The sequence below is a fragment of the Platalea leucorodia genome, assembly GCF_965183815.1.
Source record: "Platalea leucorodia genome assembly, chromosome: Z".
NCBI lineage: Eukaryota > Metazoa > Chordata > Aves > Pelecaniformes > Threskiornithidae > Platalea > Platalea leucorodia.
In genome coordinates, this window is record NC_138858.1 from 20,813,458 (window position 1) to 20,831,859 (window position 18,402).

An 18,402-nucleotide genomic window follows, 5' to 3' on the forward strand; every position below is an offset into this window, starting at 1 on the left:
TATTGTTTCAATTGTGATTTGATTCTTTTTGCATGCAAGATATATAAGAAACTCTCATCCTTAAAAGTATTTCCCTGCAACACAACACTGTTCATTGTGACAGGGAGCAGGAAACACTATGGAAATTGGGGATTGTTAAAGTCAGAAGAATGTTAATTATGTAGTGGGAAATTAGCTGGAGCAATGCTTTTCAACCTCTTTCTGTTTGGAAGGCCCTAAAAATCTGCAAGAGGGTGCAAACCACTTTTCAGAAAAAAAAAAAAAAAAAGGTTACTTGCTAATGTACTTGTGTTTGGATTGTCTTTCACAAACCGATTGGAAGAGTAACTGCTAAGCTATGACATTGCTATAGAAGTTCCTTCTTCAGAAGCTGGGAAATGCCACAGGTTCTTTATGATGTCTTGTGGTGAGAACCTCAGTTACTAGGATTTTAACCACTGAAAAGATATTTCTTTCAGCAATAGCATGCTCAAGTACCCTTCCTGTTTGAGCTGTTGCAAAGAAAAGACATATTGGTATCTTCTGACAATTATTTAGATTTTTCTTGGCTGCTTGCTATACAGCTTTAATAATACTTAATTTGGTATTTCCTGTGATCACGCACTGAGATTATGTATTTCCGACAGAGTCCTTCTTAATTCTCAGTATTAGCTAGCATGAGTTCTGATGTTCAGAACTGATGGTCATAGCTATGACCTTGCTGAATGGTGTTGTATAATTTGACCGTACTTACTGAACAATCTGTATCTTAGAATATGTTCGTTCATTTTTAAAATATAAGGGAAATAATTTCAGCTTCTATCTTCTTTTTTTTTTTCCCTCCAACTTTATCTTGTAAACATCCTATCTACGTTTCATCCCTCTGCATATCTGAAAAGAAAGATGTTAAGCTCTCTCAGAGACATATGACACAGATGATTACCAAAGTATCACCTATGTATAATCATTCCCTGCTCAAGGAAAAGCCTTAAACAAGGCAACAGTTTGCTTCTCTGCTCCTTTGTATTTAGAGGACTAGACTTCCAGGATCATTATCTCATATTTTTGAGGGATTTTAGACTCCAATACTATTTCTTATTGAAGAACAGGAAGCATCTACATTGTAGGCATTCTTTCTTTCATAAATATTCAGTAAAGATTTATTTCTTGCATACAAATGCCCTGCTCCTCTGAGCTTTGAGAAATTGTGGTTCCTTCCCAGGGTGAATCATAAAAAAAAAGATTCTTGCTAGACTGAATTTCCACAGAAGAGACTCTAGCCTTCAGCATTAGTAATCAAGCTTGGTTACTAAAGTATTTAGTTATTTTTGGTTAATGAGAACATATGGAGTTACACTTTAATGTATTTTTTCCCTTTCCCTGTATCTCCATGTTCCTAGCATTTTTCATTAGCATTTGTGTCAACATTGCTTAGAGAAATTGAAATGAAACAAGTTGGAAGACTTCTGGCATGCAGTCACTTTGTTGTATAAAGATACTTATATGGATCATCAAAAAAATTTTAAACCCCTGGTATGGATAAGAGCAACATGAATAATTTCTGACGGTCCAAAATCTGCATCGATTAAGCACCCATTGGGCTCTGTTTGGAAACAGAATTTGGTTATTTACTGTCATTTTCAATAGAAAACAGTATTTCCTATTCAGCTTCTTTAGACAGCCTTAAAATTGTGATTTGATTCTTTTTGTGTGCAAGATATATAATAAAGTCTCATCCTTAGAAGTATTTCCCTGCAACACAACACCGCTCATGAAAATTGGAGATTTGCATGAAGAAATGAGAAGAGAGGAAACAAATTGGCATCACAGATTGGCAATTTTGAAAGAAATGTTACAACATAAAAACACTTTTATGCTCCATAACATAGCCCCAGGTTTAAATGTGACTACACGGACCATCCAGCTTTATGCCAGAACCAGTCTGTCACAGAAACTGTCTCAGAATTTCTCCCTACAGCTTGAGCCCTCCTCAGGGCTGTAGGAAGGGATCACCAAGTGTTTTTCTGCTTTTGAGCACACACATAAGCACGTAGCTTGATAGCTTTAAATTTATTACAGAAAGATGCATTGTTACTTGCAGTCACTGTGGAGTTTGGGTTTCTAGGATAATTTTAGTAGGATGATAATGTGCAATAGAGAGCTCCAAGGTAAAAGGGCAATGGGCTACATTATTTATTGTAAAATAAGGTGTCCTCATGTGAGCCCAGCTTGTGAAAAGATGGGTTTTGTTCTGACAAAGAACTGCTAGATGGTTTCTCTTGATTCGTGATGTAGAGGCTTCCATGTCAGGTGGAAATGATCTAGGATGTGTACTGAGTGGATATGTGCAAAGTGAGCAGTTATGAGATCTTTCTTCACATGAAAACAATCATCTCATTTAAAGAGGTGGCTCGAGACAAATGAAGTTTAAATCTGAACTTCTCTGGAGAAGTGACTAACCAGCAAAACAGCTGATGAGCTTAATGAGTCATCTGAAGATTTAAGATAATGAAAGGTAGATAATTTCTTAGAGGAAGAAAAGATTAGAAAGATCGCACATTTTAGGAGATAAATTGTGTTGAGAAAGTCAGTGAGAGAGAAAGGATCCCAAACTCTTTGGTCAGTAGAGATTCTGATCTCAGAGTGCTGAACCCAAATTTGTAAAAATGTGAAAAAAGTCATCGTTTGATTTACGTATGTCTTGAGCCACTTAATGTGCTATGTGAGTCAGCTATTGTTTGCCTGGAGAGAGAAAGCAGTGAACTGAAGCACTCGCTTGGTCAGACTCCTAGAAAGCCTGGGCTGCAGACATGAAGCATTAGTGGGGGCACCCAGACCACAGAGTCCCGTTAATCAGCTGGACAGTAAAGGACACCCCGGGAAACACAGTTCAACCACCCCGTGATGCAGGGAGCCAAGGATTTAGCAGGAGGAGCACAGACCATCCCAGTCCTTGTGCCTTTGCAATTAAGATTGAAAATGCTTTGGGGCAGGGATTGCCTCACTGTTTCTGGTAGCACAGTGGGACTCACATCTCAGCTGCAGCCCTTGGGCACCACAATAAAGCAGGTAATGACAGTCATCTCCCATAAACCTACCGAAGCCGTGACTCTAGTTCAAGGAAGGTACCATGTTCCTTGCTGGGAAAAAAGTATAAACTCTCATCACTTATTTTGCTTTCTAATTTTTTCAAGCTTATTTTTTCAGTTAATGAAAATAAAGTGCATTTTAATGGAGAGCTTTTATGCAGGTAAATACACAAGAGTGGAGTTTTTATTAAGAGTGAATTAGCAAATTCTGTCCTTACTTCTGTTTTAAATGTCCTTGGTCGGAAGGGGAAGCTATAAATAATGTAACCTTGTGCTTTCTGTCTGTAGGACAGAGAAATGCAAATGACAGTCTGGTTGTACATGCCTGAGTGAGGACTGGAACTGAACAGACTATCCCCTATTAACATTTTAAGATATTTGAATCAAAGTGGTATTATAGGCTTAAATCTAACCAAAGTTGGTCACAGATTTTCATGTTATGGATCATCCCATCTAGCTTTTTAATAATAATCATATACGGAGACTTTTGTAACAGAGTTATTTTAAAAAACAGGCTCTTCTATAAGATATGCATTTTAAGGGCTACTGACTGTGAGCAATATAAAGATCAAATGAATTAATTTCTAAAAATCAGGCTACTTATTTAATTGCTACATATGGACTTAGGTGTGTGAATGTAAACACATATATGAAAAAGCTAAGTCATATGGCCTTTTCAGATATGGATCAAATTGAGGTCAGGCAATCATATCATAGAATCATAGAATCATAGAATCGTCAAGGTTGGAAAAGACCCTTAAGATCATTGAGTCCAAACGTTAACCTAGCACTGCCAAGTCCATCTATACCATGTCCTCGAGCACCACATCTATCCGTTCTTTAAATACCTCCAGGGATGGAGACTCAACCACTTCCCTGGGCAGCCTGGTCCAATGCTTGACCACCCTCTCAGTGAAGAAGTTTTTCCTAATGTCTAACCTAAACCTCCCCTGGTGCAGCTTGAGGCCATTTCCTCTCGTCCTATCACTCGTTACTAGGGAGAAGAGACCAACCCCCACCTCGCTACAACCTCCTTTCAGGTAGTTGTAGAGAGTGATAAGGTCGCCCCTCAGCCTCCTCTTCTCCAGGCTAAACAACCCCAGCTCCCTCAGCCGCTCCTCATAAGACTTGTGCTCCAGACCCTTCACCAACTTTGTTGCCCTTCTCTGGACACACTCCAGCACCTCAGTGTCCTTCCTGTAGTGAGGGGCCCAAAACTGAACACAGTACTCGAGGTGCAGCCTCACCAGTGCCGAGTACAGGGGCACTATCCCCTCGCTGGTCCTGCTGGCCACACTATTCTTGATACAGGCCAGGATGCCATTGGCCCTCTTGGCCACCTGAGCACACTGCTGGCTCATGTTCAGGCGGCTGTCAGCCAACACCCCCAGGTCCTTTTCCGCCAGGCAGCTCTCCAGCCACTCCTCCCCCAGCCTGTAGCGTTGCATGGGGTTGTTGTGACCCAAGTGCAGGACCCGGCACTTAGCCTTGTTGCATCTCATACAGTTGGCCCCGGCCCATCGATCCAGCCTGTCCAGGTCGCTCTGCAGGGCCTTCCTACCCTCCAGCAGATCGCCACTTCCACCCAACTTGGTGTCATCTGCAAACTTACTGAGGGTGCACTCGATCCTCTCATCCAGATCATCAATGAAGATGTTGAACAGGACCGGCCCCAGTACTGAGCCCTGGGGAACACCACTCGTGACCAGCCGCCAACTGGATTTGACTCCATTCACCACCACTCTCTGGGCTTGGCCATCCAGCCAGTTTTTAACCCAGCGTAGAGTGCACCCATCCAAGCCATGAGCAGCCAGATTCTGCAGGAGAATGCTGTGGGAGACAGTGTCAAAGGCCTTACTAAAGTCCAAGCAGACAACATCCACAGCCTTCCCCCATCCACTAAGCGGGTCACCTTGTCATAGAAGGAGACCAGGTTAGTGAAACAGGATCTCCCTTTCATAAACCCATGTTGGCTGGGCCCGATCCCTCGGTTGTCCCGCACTTGCTGCATAATGGCACTCAAGATGATCTGCCTCAATTACTCAAGATGATCTGCCTCATAATGATATGCCTCAATTACCTTCAGGAAAGGCTGCAGCAGCACATTTGACACTAAAGAAGGGCTCAATCAGTCCAGTATATGCATGGGGAGGGAGGGCAGAGACTGCATAGGCTTTCATGCCTTGCCTTGTAATCTCATTCCCTGGGTCTGATCTGGTCGTAAAGCTGCCAATAGTTCAGTGCCTGGATGTGCTGGAAACCATCTGTGGAGCCAGTGGTTTGACAGTCAAAAATGTTGTTATGGCTGATAATGGCTGAAAAATATTGTGAATGTCTTCCACTGAGCACCAGAGAGTCATCAGCAGGCTCTCACCTGGGATTTATCTATATTTCCATAGGATACAAAGTCTTTCAATACTATTTTGTTTGCCTTGCAATTATTCCATATATGTACAAAACCAGGCCTCCCCCAAATGACATTTAAGGGGACTAGAGGCTATTATTTTTACCTAATTACAAGACTGACTCATAAATAATTATCAGTACTTGTTCACTTCCTAGCAGTTCATCCGTTCAGCTGTACTGATGCCAGATGAGATTCTCATTTAATTTATTTTTCAAAGTGTGGCCCTGGGTCACGTTTGTCTGTGACCTAATCATTGCCTTGAGGCCAGGAGTCCCTGTCAGTCCCAGGCATGGCCCCCTAAAAGGTCCAGCTTAATCTCTAATATCAGGTAAAAGAAGAGACATTTGGGGGTTTTTTTGAGGAAATTACAGATTTGCAGTTTTGGTCTGACTCGTTCCCATGCTATCCCTCATTCCTCAGAGTATAGCAGGGAATGAGCACTCCAGGAGCCAGTGGTCCAAAATCTGAGAGCTGCAAAGGCAGTTTTTCTCAAATCATAAATCCAGGAGATAGAAATAGATGTCAGGCTGTTGGGTTGTGAACTCTGTTTCATGTTTTATAACACGCAAATAATCTCAAAGAAGAGAAACGCAAGGCTGGTTGAAGAGAAACATTTTGTGGGGCTGGTTAGCTTGCAGATCTTTAAAAAAGGCTACAAGTTATAATTTCTATTAACATAGAATTACTACTGTGGTTCTCATAACATTAGTGGTCTCTAAATTAATGTAAAGATGTAGAGGACTGGTCTGAAGAAACCCAAGTGTGTGGCTAACGTTTCCACAGTCGGTCACTGAGATTAGAGGAAATTCCTGCCTGAGATACTCAGACTATAAAATTTCCTGCTGTAAGAACTGAGTAGATCATTCTTGTCAAAGAAGCTGGTATTAAGTGAAAAGTGCAAACATATGAGCCTTTCATGTTTTGACATCCTCAGTAGATTATTTTGTTTTCTCATGTAATAAAACATTTATAATTAATCATAAGGATTGTTCACAGCATGTTTTGTAGTGCTTACAGCTTTTACTGATGGTGCTCATATAACAAAAGTTTCTGACAGCACTTACATTTTTAAAAGGCTTTCTGTAAGTTCTTACCACAGTTTAAAAACAATACATGATGATCAATCCTTCTACTGAATTCTGGAAGAGAAAATGTTTAACACTTCTAACTGCATCCTCTGATCAATCAAAGGAAAATAGTAAATATACAATAGGTGTGAATAAGATACATTTTTATATCTTCTTCATCACCTTTCTCTTTTATTAGTGTTCAAATTTGCTCCCCAAAGTGTAGGCAAACAGCACGCTGAATTTTGTAAACATATGTTTGTGATCACAGCACATGCGTTCAAACCATGCAGAAATAATACGTGTTCACTTATAAAAGATAAGACTCAGAGCTTTGGTCTGCCTGCTTTCTGTCTCCAGATGTGTATTTTTGCTTGTCTGCCTTGGCATTTTATCACCTCAAAGTTGCCTTTATCTACGCTCCTCCTTTTCTTTCTCCCCTAAGTATTGATTTGGTCCTGGGTGGCTTAGGGCATTGAAGGCCCTGAGGTAACTTCTTGTCAGGACAGAATAAGATGAACTGCAGAACATGGCATAGGCACGTGATCCTACAGCTCAGCATAAGCCTCTGCTTTTTAGGGCTATACCACCTTCTCCGTGATCAGTGCACAACGTCCTAGTAAGTATGTGTGATGCTCTTGCTACAGCCTTGCATCTACAGTTGCACACGAATGTATAATCATGTACATCTTGAATCGAATTTTCCAGTGTTCAGGTCCACAAGCGTGCAAGAATATCATCTGAAGTGTAACTTTGTAAGAGATATACTCAAATGTGCTGCCAGATTTTTTTTCATTGTATAATTGAATTGCAAATGCATAGGGTTTTACTTCAAGTCAGCTAAAGGGCTAATGATGCTTAGTCACGCATGTACATCAGGTAAGTTAAAGTCCAGGAGAGCGACTCTGTTGCCCTTGGCTCACAGCTGCTAGGAGGATGCTATGCACAGGTGCATCTAAAGTCCTCAGCAGTGCTTTCAGCAGAGCAGGTTCAACCTGATGAGAGTGAGGAGTTCCTGAAAGATAAAATAGTCTGTTGCACTGAAATTCCAGCTAACCAGAGAGCCTTCAAATCATGTTAAAGAAATCCAGATATAATGTGCTCTGTAATGCTTCAGAACCTCGTGATCTAAGTCGCATAACTGATTAATAGACAATCTTAAAGATTTTTCAGAGTCATGTTAAATTCTGCATGTGCCTATATAGTAAGTGCTTCCTAAGTAACTATGATATGACAACTTTCATGGCCGGTCAAGTAACCTATCCAATATTCCCCAAACAATGGGACATCAGGAGGCAATCCAGCACAACAGGTATTACCATCAGCACCAGCTAATTTAGTCCATTCCAACAACATCAGGCAGCAATAAAACTTTTTGTAAGCCATCTTTGGTATTTTGCTAAAGACACCTTGGCCAAATGGAAGGTTCTGAACTTTATATTCTCTTTTTGAGTCCAGGAAAGTATGGTTCACCTTGAAAAATCACATTAACATAAAAAAGACTTTTATTTAGATTAAACGCCACTGCCTTCTCCCATGTCTATCTCCATGTGTTAGTTCATGTTTTTAAGGAAAATTAACCTTCCTCTGCCTTTAATGTAAGTGCCATAGGAATATGTTTTCACATTCATTCCAATGCAGATCTTATTCGAAACTTTGTAATGAAGACGGATATTCCCTAATGTGTCCCTCTGCCCCTAACAGTATCCAGTATATTATAGAGGAGCAGAGCTGAAGCCAGTATGGTCTAACAATAGAGTTCAGACAAGGCACCACATGCTGTGTAGCAGCAATGTGCTGTAAGAAGAGTCTGATCTTATATAAACTGTAACTTCCTTTCCCTGAACATAAGGCTTTCTTGTGCATCAAACTGCCTTAAAAATAAAGTGTTTTCAAGTGTTTTTCTGGGGGGGAAGCCTTTCTTTGATTATTTTGTTTTTCTGGACATGAAGATAATTATTCCCCCAATTTTCTGTTGGGGTAATTGGTACAATGAGAAACAAGTTGAGAAGAGATGCATTAAGCCTGAAATTTTCCCTGCTATGCCAAAAAGCCATACATGGTTTAGCAGAAGATAAACAACTTAAATTAGGCTCCAAAACCCTTTCTGGTAAAGCCATTTCATGGTTTAATAAAAGTACTATGTCATTGTGGCTGGAGCGACTATGAAGCTCCCTTATCTAAGCAATACATCTCAGGTTACATGACAATAGTAATAAGTTCTGAATACAACGTTACTGCTGCAATCCTTTCCTGCCCTGGAAATCTCTTGACCTCTCATTTAGAAAGGTGATCTCTTCTCATGATCATTCCTTAGCCTCAGACTGTCAGCTATATAGCAGTAGAGATGAGGATATGTAGCCCTTAAGAAATGGAAGAAGATTGGCATTTAGAAATCAGACAGAAGTCTTTTTTAATTACCACCATGATCTACTCCAGAGCTGAACTAGAAATTATTCTAACTGATATAATTATTCTAACCCAGTCTAATCATCTGCAAAATGACCAATACATTTTTATTTTCAGACATGGTCAACCATCACTGACTTCTGTCTAACAGTTTACTTAATTGACTACCTCTGCGTGAAGCTATAAAAGAAGAAAACAAATAGTAATTCAAATCCATGCATGGAATGTTTGTAATTTTTTTTTTTCCCCTCCTCTTTTTATTACAAGTGTTAGACGGCATATTTCCATGGACTTTCTGAACAGGTTATAAAAATTACAGAGCTTTAAATGATAGAAATAAGTGAAATCAGAAGAAAACTTACTGCTCTAGTGTCAATAATCTTCCATTTTCTTTTAGAGAAATATGATGCTAGAAACATGTTTTGAACTTGATTTTTCTAAGTAGGTAGTCTTGAGTGATTCATGTGAGTAAAGGACACATTATCAATGCCCTTGATAATTTCTTACATACAGTGAAGAAAGTATCATATGTAGATGCAGGTTCATTCTCATATGTTTTTAAAAGCATGTTTTGCCTTCATTTTACACTTCTGGGAGAGAGACAGCACCCAGCTGATAAGCGTTTGACCACATCATTTAGATCTTAGTAGGCTTTAAAACTGGCTTAATTTTAAGTAGTATGGACCCAGAGCGTGCATACCTTCAAACCAGTTTAATCCTTGTTAAAATCAGTTCAGCTTGTCCAAACACAGGATGCTTCCTTCACACATTACTTACAAGATAATAATTGTTCTAAGGGGCTCTATAATGCATATTCCCTTTCAGATCTTTGAATTTTGAGCTTTGGTAGAACTCTTCGTATGTTACAGGTTGTTATAATACCTGAATGCATTGTAATTGAAAGAATACTGAAATTTTGCATGGCTATTCTACATTTACAAAATATACAACTTTCCATGCTAAGTACATGCAGCATTGTATCCATATGATCATGATTCATCTTCTCTGTCTTTCTCAGCTGCTAATTCCCTGCCAAGTTTCGCTGCTGGCAGTTTTGTATAGTATGAAGATTTGAAATCAGTATGTGGTTGGAAATAATTACAGAAATAAGTTAAAAAATCCCAGTGTGTTATTTATTTTTAAAGTGTCTGGACAGTTTTCTTTCTCAAGTTAGTAGTACAAATCACCCCTTTTGTGTTTTGGGCTAGGCTTCTTTCACTCGCTGTTTCACAACATCAGTTTCACAATGCTGAGGTAACAGACAAACTAGTCTGGCTTGGCGACAGGCATTGCTATCCATTTACATTTCCTTTTAAATATTGCTGGAACACTAGGGAGGAGGGAGGTTGCTGCAAAAATACATTTTAATATTATTGCCATCAAGTTAGATATGAGACTAAGGCTTATCTCTGGCTATAATTTCAATAACTCGATGTGAGGCATAACTGATAAATCTTGATGCGACTTCAAATGTCTCAAGCTTTTTCTCAGCAAGTACATGAGATCACTTGGCTTTTGTCACCTCGTGGGAGGCAGACGGGATAGCTCAGGTGATGAACGTGGACTTAGGTGACTGGGACCACTAAGTTGAAACCCCAAAGAAGGGGAGGTGCTGATGAAAAACATATATTCTCTGGCTGTTGTAACTGGCCTGCCAAGTGGCTGCCTTTGTCTCACGGCTTCCCAGAGCCAAAGAAAGCATGTCGTGCTTTGCTGCTGGTGACGGTGTCATAGGCACATTTGTAGCCATCAGTACGTTTATAACAGGGACCTGTCCATCCTTTGCAGTGAGCTGTGCTGGCCCTTAGCATCCTGCTGCTGCCACGGGCAGAGGATTCTCTGTCACTCCAAAGCACGCAGGTACGGTGATTTCTTTGTCTGTAGACATTAAACTGGATTGTTTTCTCATTCTTTTTATTTACAGATGGAAACATTAGAAGTCACAAATATTAATGGTGCTGTGGTGACAGTCATCTGTATTGCCTTCTTCAAGGTCTTTGATGTTCCAGTCCCACATAAATTAATTCTTTTATGCATCATGCCTTCAAGTCAGTAAGACTTCAATCTACATTTAAATGCCTGTAGTCATGGTCTTTATTTACATAGTTCAGATGTTAGAGAAGAAATGACACTTCCAATCTTGAAGGCTCTGCCACTGGACTATTAAAACTCTGCACATATGTTTGTTATGTGACTGGCTCATAAAATGTAAGCAGACTTTCTGTTTCTTACCTCTGTTTACTGGTTATTGTGGTTGGGTAGAAGGAGGTTTAGAAGTGGTTTGGACAGAAATGAGGTTGATGTCTCAGTGTCCCACTGTTCTGTTGCAGGGCAGGCTGGCTGTGTCCAGCCCTTTTGCCAGCCTGTGTTTCTCTTCAGAGTGAAGGGACTTGGCTAATTAACATGTTCCATGCCACCACACCCTACCCTCAGTTTCTTTCAAACCCTGCCCATCAAAATTTCCCCAGCGTGGCAGCCACAGCCAGCCACAGCAGACAGAGCTGGGTGTCAACATGTGGGGGGACAGTCCCTCCCTGGAAACCACATCAGGGTGGGCTGGGTAAGTCTATACAGAGCTCCAGAAAAATCGCAAGTTCCCCAAGCCTCGTTCCACCAACTTCTTTACTGAACTCCGCTGGGACTTGGTCATGCCAGGATCTCCCTCAGCTACTGTCCTTCGCAAACATGTGCCATGGGCACCAACAAGGTTTGTGTTGGGAAGATCTGCCATGGAGGATGGGAATGCTTGCAGGGCCCATCTGACAGAAGGTGACATTATCAGGGTGGGGACAGCAGCACAGATCTCCTTGTAGATAACGACTACATTTGCATATCGGCAATAAGTGGACCGAATTGTCATATTAGAGCAGGGGTGTGGCTGTATATCAGGATTCTGTCGAAACAGAATGTGGTTTTCAGGTTATCATCAGCCATGGCCTCTTGTTTCTGCCTCCCGGGCTAGAAGCTGCTGTTTCTTCTGTTGTGCCAGTATGCCAGTAGCTGTTGCTATGGCTGCTCTTTAAACTGGATATGCTTATGATCTGACTCAAAAAATAGCAAAAACCCAAAAAGACTGGCCTTTAAAAAAGGTTCTAATTCACCAAGGGGGAAAGCATACCTTGGGATAGCTAAGACAGTCGTTATTGACAATTTCAATTGCCACTCCCCAGTTGCAGGGGTGGCTGAGGTGTACAAGAACAAGCTGCTGAACCAGTGCAGTTTACAGCAAAATTTGAAGGCAGCTGCCACATTGTAATCTGCAGTATTTTGGCAGCTGATCTGTGAGCAGCTCAGCTGTCCATGCGTAGGGATCAGTGTCCTGAGTCGCCAGCCTCAGCCATGCCACGTCTGCTCAGGAGTCAGCACTTTTGGCAGAGTTTGTTGGGTTTTTAAGCGAGGTCATTGCACAATTTCAGTTTAGACAAGCCATATAAGAAACAGAATAGACACAACTGTGGGGACAGAAACTTTTGGGATGCTGAGACCAAGCTGCTGGGCTCAGAAGTTTGGTAATGTCTTGAACAGATCTGCTCCCAACAGATTAGTCATGTGTAACGGGAAACCAGTTTAGACACAGAGATAACCCAGATCAGAGTGCAGGATTTGAGTGTGACACAGCTTGTGATTCAGAAGGCTATAAAAGGAGAATATATATATTCTCCAGTGCCAGTGTTTGGTGGTTTATGCTTTCAAAAGTTTCTGCTTTTTATGTGGTGAAAAAAAATCACTGTATATAAAAAAAATCCCAACCTAAAGAGACTAATAAGAAACATAAGTTTATTTAATTTAAAATGAAGCAACGAAAGAGCTTTCTTCATACACCAACACTTTAGGAAATATTAAATGTGAACAGTTAGAAATCCATAGCCTATTCTTGCAAATTTTTATTTGCAGCAAGTTCTTCCGCATGCATATCTTAATTTCTTGTACTGCATTCTTCTTTAAATATGCATTGTCACAAAGCCTGCACATCCTTTTCCCTTCTGAAAGTATTTTAAAGTATTTTTTTCAGAATTCCAAAAAAAAAAAAAAAATTATTGAACTTGAAACTTCACTTAATTTATTGCATATCCGTTTTTCTTGATGTATCAAGTCATGTCAGATGCATGAGCTGAGTGTGTCAGCTGTTCTTTATTTGATGGGACTGTGAGCAGTTACATAAAAGGATGACATATGATTTTTGTAGCAACAAAAATCAGCAGGACCCTTGACTTAACATCTTAAAATATGCCTAATATATATATATGTTGCTATGTACATAATTTTATTTTTCAGCACAAGAAAAAACATGGAGAAAAAAAAAACAGGACTTTGAATATGTCTTCTTAGCATCTTGTTACTTCTCTATATCTGAAGTGATGATTTCTAGAGTTGTAAAATAACCGCAGTGAATCTATGCTTAACAAGAACCCCAATGTACTTTGTTGATACTGTCAGCTTCTGATTTTGTCTTTATTTATGCATATTTCTTCTAGTAAGATACTATTCTGTGAATGAGCTTAGCAGGAGACACTGAATAAATAGCATTAACTTTCACTCTAAGCAAAATTACTTTGACAGCTTTGATAATGTCCATCCTAATTCTGCTTTACTGTTGCTGCAGCAATTGTTCATCATCAACTACTCTGGGAAAACTCAGCAGTATACAAAGATTGTCTGCAGTTGTACAGTGATATATAAAAATGTTTGAAACCCAATATGTTTTAGGTGTCCCCAAAGAAAGTCCTTGAATGTAAGCACCTCATTTGTTTAAAAAATAATGCTTCTACCCAAAGGTTACCACTGCAGTCGGAGTAAAAACTCCCAGTGATTTGAAGGAAGGCAAGGTTTCACTTGTCTGTAAGTGCTCTCCAGAATCTTGCGAACATGACTAGTAACAGAGCTGAGCACAGGAATCCATCAGCAGAAGGATTTTTTCATTTCAAAATCTGGCTTTCTTTTGAATTCGAAATTAACACTCCAAGTGAAAAGTCAGATGAAAAAATCCAGCTGAAATCAATGCAAACATTTGATTCTAATAAGACATTTCATTTCAGGGCTAAAACTGCTATATGATCAATTTATATGCTATGATATTAAATAAATAACTTAAAATGCACAGAAAAAATAATAATTAGAAAACAGCAGAACAGGATATTTAGACCTTACCAGAATCCTTAAAGGGCTTCTTTACCCAAACAAAATTTAGCCAAATAACTATATGCCAAACATTGCTTGAGATGTGATTACACTTCTAGGTAGAAAATGGTTCTATTCACTCTTTCTGCCTGGCTCTAATTAGCAGTAATGCACAGCATATATGTGAAAATGGTAGCTTCAGATTAGCTATGCCCTACCTAGTGTATAACATGGATGTTTGTACTTCTCTTGTTTTGGCTTTTTCCCTGTGACAAAAGAGGTAAGTAAGTGTCTTCCCAGTTCTATAAGGCATTGATAATAAAATGAGACTGTGGTACCTTTCCCATAATTGGATCCATCCTGCAAGTTAGGAGCCTTTAGAAGTACTGGGCAAAAAGGTAAGACAAAGAAAAAGGTTACCTATAACAATACCTATGCCAATCTGCAATTTTCTCTCTCTTATTGCAAAGGGAAAGATGAATACTAGAATCCAGAAAAGGACTAAGTATCATTCGTAACAGGAATTCACCTTCTTATTCATCTGTAAAACTGGGTTAATGACTGTGACCTATTAACAAAAGGTTTCAGCATCTCCTTATACATAATACTAGACTTAGCTAATATAAAAACCTGATTAATTCCTCTCTTACCATAACAGACAGCATGCCATAGCAGATGAAGTGTTTCCTTTATTCTGAGATGAAGAATTTTACTAAGTTGGCAATTCTGCAAGAGCTCATCATTCTCATGCTTTTTTTCAGATACTACAGGACATTCCAAATGTAAAATCCATTGCATTCACACCAAGTTTAAAATTGCAGGACTCTTGAAATGTTGTTTGGAAGGGCTCTCTTGAGGTTATCAAGTCCAGCCTCCTGCTCAAAGCAAGACTGTTGCCAACATTAAATCAGTTCAGTTGTGGTGTTGTCTAACTGAGCCTTAGAAACCTCCAAGGATGGAGATGTCACTACATCCCTTAGGTTCCAGTGACAGAGGAAGAACATTTAATAGAAAAAATATCCACCAGCAGCCCCACTACCTGATAGCTCAGTGTTAGGACAGCCTTACTAAAAATTCAAGCTAAGCTTATCTCTGCATCCTGAAGGCTGGATGGAAAATGAGTGGTGTTTCAATACAATCATTTTTATTGCTTCTTGCTCACACTTTGGCTGATTTATATTCTGCTATAGCACTGTATTTTGGCTGTTAGATGGTTTATTTGTCATCTGAATATAACTTTGGAGTGAATTTTCTGTGGCCTGACTTTGATGGAGGAAGAGGCTCTAGACTTCTTACAGATGCTTCCAATATTTTTTGCATGGCAAAAAGTAAGTTCGAAGAGATGGAGGCTCTGTTAGGAGCTAACATTGTATAAAAAAACTCTTTAAAGTACACCAAATAAGACCTATTATTTTGTATTTTTTCAAGTTGATTGTGATTACTATGAAATCACTGGTACATCATTACAAAGTTAGCATAAATGTGATCCTCAAAGCACATTCATGGCAGGAAAACTTGGAAACCCCATGTGGGTTTGTGGCTGAAACACTGAATTGGGCAGACAGGTTTTTATTCCCAACTTTCTACTTGTCCACAGTAGGCAAATCATTTCATCTATTCGCCATCTGCAAAACAGAGTAAATGGCAGTGACCTACTTTATAAAGTGCTTTGAGATCTATTGATGAAAAAGACTAAATGAGAGACTTTTTGCTGGTACTAAATAAAAGGTCTTATCTCTGGGAATTACTCAGGGGGGCTCCAAGTCTTCATACAAGAGGATTCCTCTGATTTAAATATGCTCCTTTAGAAACTGATTCTGTTAAATCATTTCAACTTCTGTGGTACAGACAAGACCAAAGAAAAAGCCTGAAGCAATAACTACAGGCGAAAGGGAATGTATTTGTAGCTCAGGCAGTGCAGAGCAAAATTCTCTGAAGCAAGCACTTCAGTCACAACCAGTTCTTGCTAGCTTTCACCTCCTCCTGTTTTAACTTCGGATCACACTATACAAATGAATGTAATAGCAAACAAGATCCAGCCCTTTTACCTGAAGTTCAACCACACGTTCTTCTGTGCTGCAATATAAACCATACTTGCAACTTTCAGGAGATCGTGCAGCCATGGAGGACAATTAAAAAGAACTAAGGAACAACCTGTGCCAGACATGGACTTCCTAGTATATTTTAAAGTAGAGATGATTCATTTTGGCAGCAGTCCAAAGCCTGGCGGGGAGGACTTAGCCTGAAGGATAGATGGTGTTGTCACTGTCATCCTTCCTCATAGTTTTGTCTGGAACAGCTTAAGAGCCTTTTCAGCAGAGCATGCTGAATCAACTCATTCTTGGCCAGCTCAGTTTGCTTTTTGCTGAGCCCAGTGCAGGCAAAGAGGAGGGCGTGACCACCACAGCCTCTTTATTCTGCAGACTTCCTAGCCCCTTTTTCATGGTTTCTGCTACCTGGACCTAGGGAAAATTGAACTGTGTCCATTGCCCAATATGTCTTGTGATAGGAGTTGTAATTATTGTGCATGTTCTTGAAGTGCAAAAAAGTTGTTTGATTCACTATGATGCTGCCACAAACCCCCTTATCTGATTCATGTTACCAAAAAATTGTTAGAGCTTAAAAATATTAGTGTCGGCTTTTTGACTGTAACAAGAAGAAGGAATAAGTGATGTAGAATGTAATGGTCTAGATGAATTAATTCAGTCCTGGATGACTTTCTATTAATTTGTGGGAGAAGTACATGTGTCTGCAGCAAAGAGAGTTAAACATATTCTTCTTTAGATGAGTCTGTAAGGATTCTGGTAAGAGTATTTTGATGCTTGAATCCAAGAGAAACAGTATCTAGCCAACCTACTATCTTAACTGCAATCAACGGCATTTAGAGTAAGAAGCGCTGAACAAAGCACTAGATCTCTCTCTTCAAAACGTTTGTTGCTAAGGCAAAGAGGAAGCCCAAGCCATGACATGGAAGCCCTATAAATCCTTTATCTTTCCACAAGGAGATGTGCCTGTGCCTAGTAACCAGAGCAGATGGTCTCATCTGGTTTCACTTCCAGCTTAGGCTATGAGTTTTCTGTGTGATGGTAAGTTGTTTCACTTGTCTGTGCTTTAGGAATTGCTGTTATACAAATAAAGTCTGGGTATTCAGAGAATTAGAGTGTTAAAGGTGTGAGTAACCTTAGCACTTTACCTTGCAATGAATGCTTTGCTTAAGGAGATCCTCAAATCAATATTAATACAATATGCCACACAGCTTTCATTAGACATATGGGAGGATGACACACGGTATTTTGATTTATCTTTGCCTCATTTAGATAAAAATACCTTTCACTTTTTAAGAGGTTCTTCTAAACTTGAACTTCTAATGGGGCAAGATCCAGAACCCTTAAAGTTGGGCCTGGGCAAAAGAGGACTTCGGGCAGATGTTGCCTCCACTGGGCCCAGGGACCTTATCAGGAATGGTAACAGCCTCTTTCCCCCATCACTGGAGTGGAACCATCTGGACTGTGACTGCTGCTCTACAAAATCTTAGCTGAAATTGAAAAGGAGAAGTGGACAGATTTTGTCTCTTCTCTGTAATTTTGGAACCGCCATATACCCTCTTCTAGACCAATGAATGCCAAAATACTCAGAAAATCATATGGTAAGCTTGGGCTTACTAGCAAAATTTTCATTCACACTTTCCCATCTTCTGCAGCAAGACTAGAATGCAAGACATCAGTGGAATTCAGACCTACGACCTTCCGAATATTCACAATGAACCCGCTTTGAAAGCATCATACACTTCAATCTCAGGACAGCTTTTATTGTCTTTGGTGTGGTACAATTACTAAAACCAGATAGTTGGAATGCCTTTCCATGTACCAACACAGATTACAAACACCCTCACACAGTTCTGTAACATGTATCTGACATCAAATCTACTTTTGGCTATGGTTTTAAACACATTAATTGACAGGCTTATAAACCTAGTCTAAGTCTCAGATATGAATCTTTATTATTCCAAATAGTAGCTATTTATCTCATGCTTTGTTGGGGGCAGGGGAAATAGAAACTTATTCTTTCTATAGCTACAACTTTGGCTTTCATGACATCATCAAAATGCATTGGAGTTTAGCTTCTCTTCTTTCAGTACTTTAAAAAAAGAGGGAAGGAGGAAGGAGACAGGAGTTTATGTTACATACCTCTCTAATATGCTGTCATTAGTAATAGTTTTAGAATGAAAAATAAGAACCAAAGGTAATTTTAAGGGGAAAAAAAAATCACGTACAAAGAATTTTGCATTTATTGACTGATTAACACACATATTCACATGAGTTAGAGAAACAAT